Below are 8,754 nucleotides of genomic sequence, written 5' to 3' on the forward strand. Positions count from 1 at the left end.
TACTTGCTACAACTGATTGGGCAAAGGGTTATCCTATCCAAGTGGGGCCAACGGATCCTATCCCCGAGAATTTAATTGAGCTGAACACCAAGAAAGTTAAGTCGTTCTTTTTCTGGTTGTCCTGTGGACTGAGGAAGACAAAAATCTACAGATGGAAAGAAAAGCTTGGAACAGACACAGTGAGAAAAGCTCAGATGAGAGATGGAAAGAGTCCTGAGGCTTCCAGTGCCTGGTTTGTCCCCAAGGCCTTCCTGTCTTTAGTTTCTGTGAAACACCTTAGTACCCTCTTTTTGCTGATGCTGCTTCCAGTTGGGTTTCTCCACCTTACAGCCCAAAGAACCCTGGCTTCTAAAGCAGCAAAGAAACGGCACATTAATATCAGAAGTCAGACAGTGAAGGACAAATTTAGATCAATGTTTTCCTTTAATCTTAAACCTGGTTTTCATTTTATTTCATTTTTACTTTTTTTTTTTTTTAAGATTGTATTTATTTATTTGAGAGAGAGAAAAAAAGCATGAGCGGGGGAGGGGCAGAGGGAGAAGCAGGCTCCCCACAGAGCGGGGAGCCCAACGAGGAGCTCGATACTAAGACCCTGGGATCATGACTTGAGCCAAAGGCAGATGCTCAACCGACTGAGCCACCCAGGCACCCCTTAAACCTGGTTTTTAAAAGTTTAGTCAAAAAGCCGTACTGTAAAACAACCTACACAGTATTCAGTTAACAGACATTTACTGAGTACTAGCTGTGCATCGGTAAGCCTAATGAAACCTAGTCCCTGTGAGTAAGTGACGAGGAGGCAAGCACAAGGTATTAGAGGAACACAGAAGAGGGAGTTCTACCATCAAAAAGAACAAAATCTTGCCAGCTGCAACGATGTGGACGGAACTACAGTGTATTATGCTAAGCAAAGTAAGTCAGAGAAAGACAAAGATCATATGATTTCACGCACATGTGGAATTTAAGAAACCAAACACATGAACATAGGAGAAGGGAAGGAAAAAGAAAATAAGATAAAAACAGAGCGGGAGGCAAACCGTAAGTGACCCTTAACTATAGAGAACACACTGAGAGTTGCTGGAGGGGAGGTGGGTGTGGGATGGGCTAACTGGGTGATGGGCATTAAGGAGGGCACTTGATGTGATGAGCACTGGGTGTTATACGTAAGTGATGAATCACTAAATTGTACTCCTGAAACCAAGACTACGCTATATGTTAACTAACTTGAATTTAAATTAAAAAAAAGAGGGAGTTCTAAATCAGACTGGGGATGGTCAGAAAGACTTCCTGGAAATGGCTCTCACAACAGGTTTAGAACAAAGGTTCACAACCACAGCACTGCAGTCATTTGGGCTAGAAAATTCCTTGTGGGGGGGGGTGGCCTACGCACTGAAGAAGGTTTAGCAGCATCCCTGGCCTCCACCCACTAGAAGCTGGTAGCAGTTCTCCAGCTGTGACACCCAGAATGTCTCCAGACATTGGCATATATCCTCGGTGGGACGAAATCACCCCTGGCTGAGAACCACTGGTTTAAAAAATGAGGAGTTAGCACCATGGAGCAGGGCACAGGTCTTCTAGGTAGACAAAATAGCATGAAGCAAGAAGCAAGAAGTCAGCTAAGGGTTGGTGCAGAGATAATGCTGGAAGATGTGCACAGAGAGGCCAGCAGGAGCCAAGCACGGAAGGCCCTGGGACACTGCACTAGACTCAGAATTAACCTGAAAGCTATGGGAGTATCTGAAGGATTTCCTTTGTTGACATCCATTTATACGCTTTGATCTTTTATTTTGGGTGCCTGGGTGGCTCAGTTGGTTAAGTGTTGGTTAAGTGTCTGCCTTCCGCTCAGGTCATGATCCCAGGGTCCTGGGATCGAGTCCTTCATCGGGCTCCCTGTTCAGCAGGGATCTGCTTCTCCCGCTCTCCCTCTACCCCTCTGCCCTGCTTGTGCTCTCTCTCTTTCTCGCTCTCTCTCAAATAAACAAAATCTTTTTAAAAAAATCTTTTGACACTTTCAGACTCTCAGAAGAGTTCCACAAATAGTAAAAGGATCCCATATACCCTTCATCTAGATTCCCTAAATGTTAACGTTTTACCACATTTTTTATAATCCCTCTCTATATACATGAATAGATAAAAACTCTCTGAACTCCTGAGAAAAAATTATACCCTGGATGCCCTTATCCCTAAATAACTTCATTGTGTATTTCCTAAAAAGAACATTCTCTGGGCGCCTGGGGGGATCAGTCGGTTAAGCATCTGCCTTCGGCTCGGGTAGTGATCCTAGAGTCCTGGGATCGAGCCCCACATCAGGGCTTGCTCAGTGCGGAGTCTGCCTTTTCCCTCTGCCTGCCGCTCCCCCTGGTTATGCTGGCTCTCTCCCCCCGACCTCTGTGTCAAATAAATCTTTAAAAAAACAAAAAAATTCTTATATAACGATAGTAAAGTTATAGAAATCAAGATATTAACATTGACATAATACTATTATTTACAAACCCTCTTCCAATTTTGCCACTTGTCCCAATAATCTCCTTTAGCAAAAGAACATTCAAGACTATGTGTTGCACTGAGTGGCTAAGCTTCTCTAAACTTTTATTTACTTTTTTTAAAAGATTTTATTTATTTGAGAGAGAGAACGTGCGAGCAGGGGAGAGTGGCAGAGGGAGAGAATCTCAAGCGGACTCCCTGCTGAGCACGGACTCCCATGCACAGCTCACTCTCACGGCCCTGACCCTGGGATCAGGACCTGAACAGAAATCAAGAGTTGGACGCTCAACCAACTGAGCCACCCAGGAGCCCATTTAAACTCTTTTAATCTGAAAAAATTACTAATGCTTTTGGGTCTTTCATGACCTTGATTTTTTTTTTTAAATTTACATTTTAAAGATTTATCTATTTGACAGAGAGAGAAAGAGCTTAAGCAGGGAGAGCAGCAGGCAGAGGGAGAGGAAGAAGCAGGGTCCCCATGGAGCCCAATGCGGGGCTCCATCCCAGGACCCTGGGATCACGAGAGCAGGGACTCAACCGAGTGGGCCACCCAGGCGCCCCGCGTTGGTATTTTTTAAGAATACAGGCCAGTATACAGGCGCCTGGATGGCTCAGTCAGCTGGGCATCTGCTTTCAGCTCAGGTCACGATCCCAGGAGGGATTGAGTCTCCTATCAGGCTCCCTGCTCAGTGGGGAGGCTGCTTCTCCCTCTCTCTCTCTACCCCTCTGCCTTGCTTGTGCTCTCTCCCTCTCTCTCTGTCAAATAAATAAATAACATCTTAAAAAAAACCAGAAATTTATTAAAAAAAAAAAAAAAGAATACAGGCCAGTATAATGAGAAGGTCTCTCAGGGTGGGTTTGTCTGATGTTTCCTCATTATTAAATTCAGGGTTCAAATGGGGGAAAATGTCACGAAGTAATACTGTATTCTTAATATATCACACCAGGAGCACATGTTGATTTGCACCTTTCCCGGCCGGTGACATAACTCTGATCCTTTGGTTAAGTGCTGCTGGAAAGGTTTCTCTAATGTAGAGTTACTAATCTTTTTTTTTTTATTTTTAGAGTTACTAATCTTCTTTAAGATTTTATTTATTTATCAGAGAGAGAACAAGCAGGGGGGGAGGGGCAGAGGGAGAGGGAGAAGCAGACTCCCGCGGAGCAAGGAGCCCAACTTGGGGCTCGATTTCAGGACCCTGGGATCATGACCAGAGCCGAAGGCAGCCACTTAACCAACTGAGCCACCCAGGTGCCCTGCTTTGCTTTATTTCTTAGCCTTCCTTTTTTCACAAGTAATATATGACTACATTCTCATTTTAAAAGACTGAGAGAATGTAATTACTAGCCTCTCTTCCCACTTTTCTCTCCCCCATTCTTTCAATTCACCTTCATTGCCGTACATAGAGTCATGTATGGACAAGACAGACAAGGTCCCTGCTCTCATGTAGTTTATACTCTAGTGATAAAAAGTGGTTGGCTCAGTCGGTGGAGCGTGTGACTCTTGATCTCGGGGTTATGAGTCTGAGCCCCATGTTGGGTGTAGAGATTACTTAAAAATAAAATCTTAAAAAAAAAAAAAATCTCCAGGGGCGCCCGGGTGGCACAGTCGGTTAAGGGTCCAACTCTTGGTTTGAGCTCAGGTCCTGATCTCAGGGTCCTGGGATGCAGCCCCGTGTCGGGCTGTACGCTCAGCAGAGTCTGCTTGAGAATCTCCCTCACTCTCCCTCTGCCCCTCTCACTCATGCTCTCTCTAAAAATAAACAAATAAATCTTTAAAAAAATTTTTCCAATCTACCAGTCTAAACCTTGATTACAGTGTATTTTGCCATTCGCCTCAGGACTTCAGTTTGCCTGGTTGTCATTTTTCCCCCTGAAACAAATCATGTTGCAATTAACATCCTAGTAACAAGATTTTTTTGGAACAGAAGATCAAATCTCTCTCCTAAGACGGATACCTACAGGAGGAACTGCTGGGTTGAATGGTGTGCCTACTATTTATTTTTCTAGATAATATACTTCTATACTATCCTCTGGAAAGGCCTTTTCAATTTAGACACCACCAGGAGTGCATGAGAATACTTTAGCAAAGACATTTAAAAGGAAAGAAAAAAAAAAGAGCCCCCCCCCCTCCAAAAAAGACTGAGAGGGGCCTGGGTGGCTCCGTGGATTAAGCACCTGACTTTGGCTCAGCTCGTGATCTCCGGGTCCTGGGATCAAGCTGGCTTCCGCTCTCTGCTCAGCAGGGAGTCTGCTTGTCCCTCCACCCCCCCACCCCACCTCCACCCCTGCTCACAGCCGCGTGTCCTCTCTCAGATAAACAGATGGGTAGTCTTAAAAAAAAAAAAAAAAAGACTGAGAAAGACTGATCAGAGATGAGAGAAAATCCTGAAGAGGCTCATAAAAGTCAAGGGAGTTGGAGGAAGGGGACTTTTTGTTTAATGGGTACAGCGTTTCAGTTCTGTAAGATAAAACAGCTCTGGAGATGTTTCACAACCATGTGAACATACTTAACATTCTGAACTGTACACTCAAAAATGGTTCAGATGGCAAACTCTATGTTACGTGTTTTTCACCACAATAAAAAAGTCAAGGAAGTGGAATGCTTGAAGGAGGGGAGGGAAGTGTCAAAAGCTGCAGTGAAGTCTGATTAAAAAAAAAGGGGGGGGCACCTGGGTGGCACAGCGGTTGAGCATCTGCCTTTGGCTCAGGGCGTGATCCCGGTGTTGTGGGATCGAGCCCCACATCAGGCTCCTCTGCTGTGAGCCTGCTTCTTCCTCTCCCACTCCCCCTGCTTGTGTTCCCTCTCTCGCTGGCTGTCTCTATCTCTGTCAAATAAATAAATAAAATCTTTAAAAAAAAAAAAAAATGGCCAGGACGTGGGAGCGGACACCAGGGCAGAGTGTGGTTGCAAGCAGCTGGGAGGTGCCATGAAGGGCAGCTAGAGTGGAGCATGGGAGTGGAACCAGATCTCAGGGGTCCCGAGTGAACAAGACAGGAGGCAGAGGGGCAGGGGCTGCAGAGAATTCTGTCCAAAGCTTGATTTCAAAGGAAGGGNNAGAGAACTACCCTGAGAAGGACAGGAGGTTGTGGAAGTGTGTTGTGTGGGGGTAACTCCCTTCCAATGAGAAAGGTCCCAGGACGCTGATGTACAGAGAGGAAAGTGCCAGTGAAGGGGGGTCACTGATGCAACCGTGGGCAGGAGATCTGGAATGATGTTAAACAGAAGAGGGACACCTCTGAAGCAGGAAGGAAGAATGGTACTGAAAGCAGTCCAGACAGGTTTTCAAAAATCATGTCAGTAAACCTTAAAAAAAAATCAGATGACCCCTTATTCATTTACATGACCAGCAAAGTATATGGCTGAGTGATATGGTAATGTAAGCCCATAGGATGGAATAATGTATCTATTTTAAATGACGCTTATGAGGAGTATGCAATAGAATAACGGAAGGTGAAAACAGAAGGACACAAAATTGAATACCGAGCTGTTTAAGAACATCATATATTTATGAATAATCCATACATAAAGAGACCAGAAAGAATGACCAAAATGTTACCAGTGGTTTTATTTGGGTATAGGATAAAGGTGGGTTTTTTTCTACTTTTGGTTACCAAAAACTTTAGTATGTACATTTTTTTAAAAGTCATAATTCAACTTTAAACAGTCTTCCACATTATGAAAAAATATGTACTTTTTAAATTTAGAAACGACTCGAGAATTAAAAAAACCCGGAATGCTTTTACTTTTGAAGTACAGTAATAAAAGATGGCAGAATTTGATCATACCTGGAAGTGTCTCCCATGGACCTGGTTAAGACTCTTATGTTTGCCTTTGGAATTAGAATGGACTGTAAGAGACCATGTGGTTTAACACCAAGGGCAGGAATCCTCTCCACAGCACCCAACAGTCAGTCACCCTGTGCTTAGACACTCCTGGGAAAGGTCAAGGGTGCAGCAAGAGCACAGATGACAAATATCTATCTAGCCCAGACTCATTTCTCTCATAGTATTCTAGAATGCCTATGTCCCTCTAAAACAGGGTACCCAGAGTTTCACATGCGGACTGACCAATATGGACACAGTGGGATTATTACTACCTTTCCTCTCTACTTCAATTAATGCAACCTAAGACTGGTCAGTCTATTCTGGATGGTAGCTACTGCCAACCAGACCCACACACAGGGGTGGGAGGAAGTGGAAGGGAAGAGAAAAAGTCAAGAAGAGGAGCTATCTGAAGTGGCTTCTATAGGATAGCAAAAATATCACCAAATAGCCATAAGTCATCTGCTCAACTGCTGACTTTACAATTTCTACCTCAATTAAATAAACAAATTATAATTTGGAACCTCTACCATAGGTATAACATTCATCAGAAGGAAAAAAAAAAAAAAAGCATTGCTGCCTTCAACGCACCAGGTGTGAGAAGATCGCCAAGATACACTGTTAAGAGAAAAAAACTAAGGTACACAACAGTATATGTAACGTATGCCACCATGAGTAAAAAAACCCAACATGTATGTATTATATGCTTATGTATGCATGGAACTCCCCAGAAGGATACGTAGGAAATCGCCAACAGTGCTTGCTGCTGAGGAGAGGTAACTAAGGAACAGGAATGGGAGGATATATTTTAATTTCTTGAATTATCCCTTTGAACCTTTGAAAAAGATTTCCTTGGGGTGCCTGGCTGGCTCAGCTGGAAGAGCGGGCAACTCTTGATCTTGGAGTTGTGGGTTCAAGCCCCACGCCGAGTGTAGAGATTACTTAAATAAATAAACTTTAAAAAACTGTTTTCTGCGTATCTAATATTCAAGTAAAGATATAAGTCTATAACTATCCTAAATTATGAAAGTAAAGTATTAAAGTTAAAACATGTCCAGAATATTCACTAAATGGGTCATACACTATACATATCTTACGTCATATAACATATGATACACATGTTTAACCTGTCATATTCCTTTTTTTTTTTTAAGATTTTATTTATTTATTTGACAGAGGGAGAGAGCACAAGCAGGGGGAGCACCAAAGGGACAGGGAGAAGCAGACTCCCTGAGGAGCAAGGAGCCTGATGCGGGACTTGATCCCACGACCCTCCTGGGATCGTGACCTGACCCGAAGGCAGACGCTTAACCGAGTGACCCAGGCATCCCACAACTGTCATATTCTATAGCAAAGTCTGGAAAAAAGGTACTCTTGCAAGAAAAAGCTGATCAAACTGAATGACAACAAAAGAAGCAGTAAAGGGGGGGCATGGTGGGTGGGTAAAACAGGTGAAGGGGATTAAAAGGTACAAACTTCTGGTTATAAACTAAGTAAGTCACAGACTTCCAGTTATAAATAAGTCGATGGGATATAAGTACAGCATGGGGAACATAGTCAACAATACTGTAATAATGTTGCACGGTGTACTGTGAGCACTGAGTAAAGAATGTATAGACATATCAAATCACTATGTTATACATATGAAAATATAACATCATATGTCAACTATACTTCACTAATAAAAAAATGTTTTAAAAAGAACAACAATGGGGAAGAAAGGGATAAAGAAAGGGGGGTAATCAGAAGGGGGAATGAAACATGAGAGACTATGGACTCTGAGAAACAAACTGAGGGCTTCAGAGGGGAGGGGGGTGGGGGAATGGGATAGACCGGTGATGGGTAGTAAGGAGGGCACGTATTGCATGGTGCACTGGGTGTTATACGCAACTAATGAATCATCAAACTTTACATCGGAAACCGGGGATGTACTGTATGGTGACTAACGTAATATAATAAAAAATCATTAAAAAAAAAAAAAAAGAACAACAATGGGGCACCTGGGTGGCTCAGTAGATTAAGCATCTGCCTCTGGCTCAGGTCGTGTTCCCAGGGTCCTGGGATCCAGCCCCGCGTCGGGCTCCTTGCTCAGCGGGGAGTCTGCTTCTGAACCCTCTCCTCCTAGCTCCTGCTCTCTCTTACTATCTCTGTCTCTCTCTCAAAGAAATAAAATCTTAAAAAAGAAAAAAAGAAGATTTTATTTTTAAGTAATCTCTAACACCCAATGTGGGATTGGAACTCACAACCCCAAGATCAACAGTCGCATTCTCCACCAACTGAGCCAGCCAGGTACTCCTGCTTTTAGTACTTTTAATTTCACTCAGTTTTGCTTTATTGGTATTTTTCCCAATTTTTCTATAATGATCATGTTTTAGTTATACAATTAAAATAATAATGAAGTCAAAAATAATAACAATGAAGTCAACATTCATAGAGCATTTCTATACGCTA

This window comes from Ursus maritimus, unplaced genomic scaffold (genome assembly GCF_017311325.1).
Source record: "Ursus maritimus isolate PB19 unplaced genomic scaffold, ASM1731132v1 scaffold_21, whole genome shotgun sequence".
Lineage (NCBI taxonomy): Eukaryota > Metazoa > Chordata > Mammalia > Carnivora > Ursidae > Ursus > Ursus maritimus.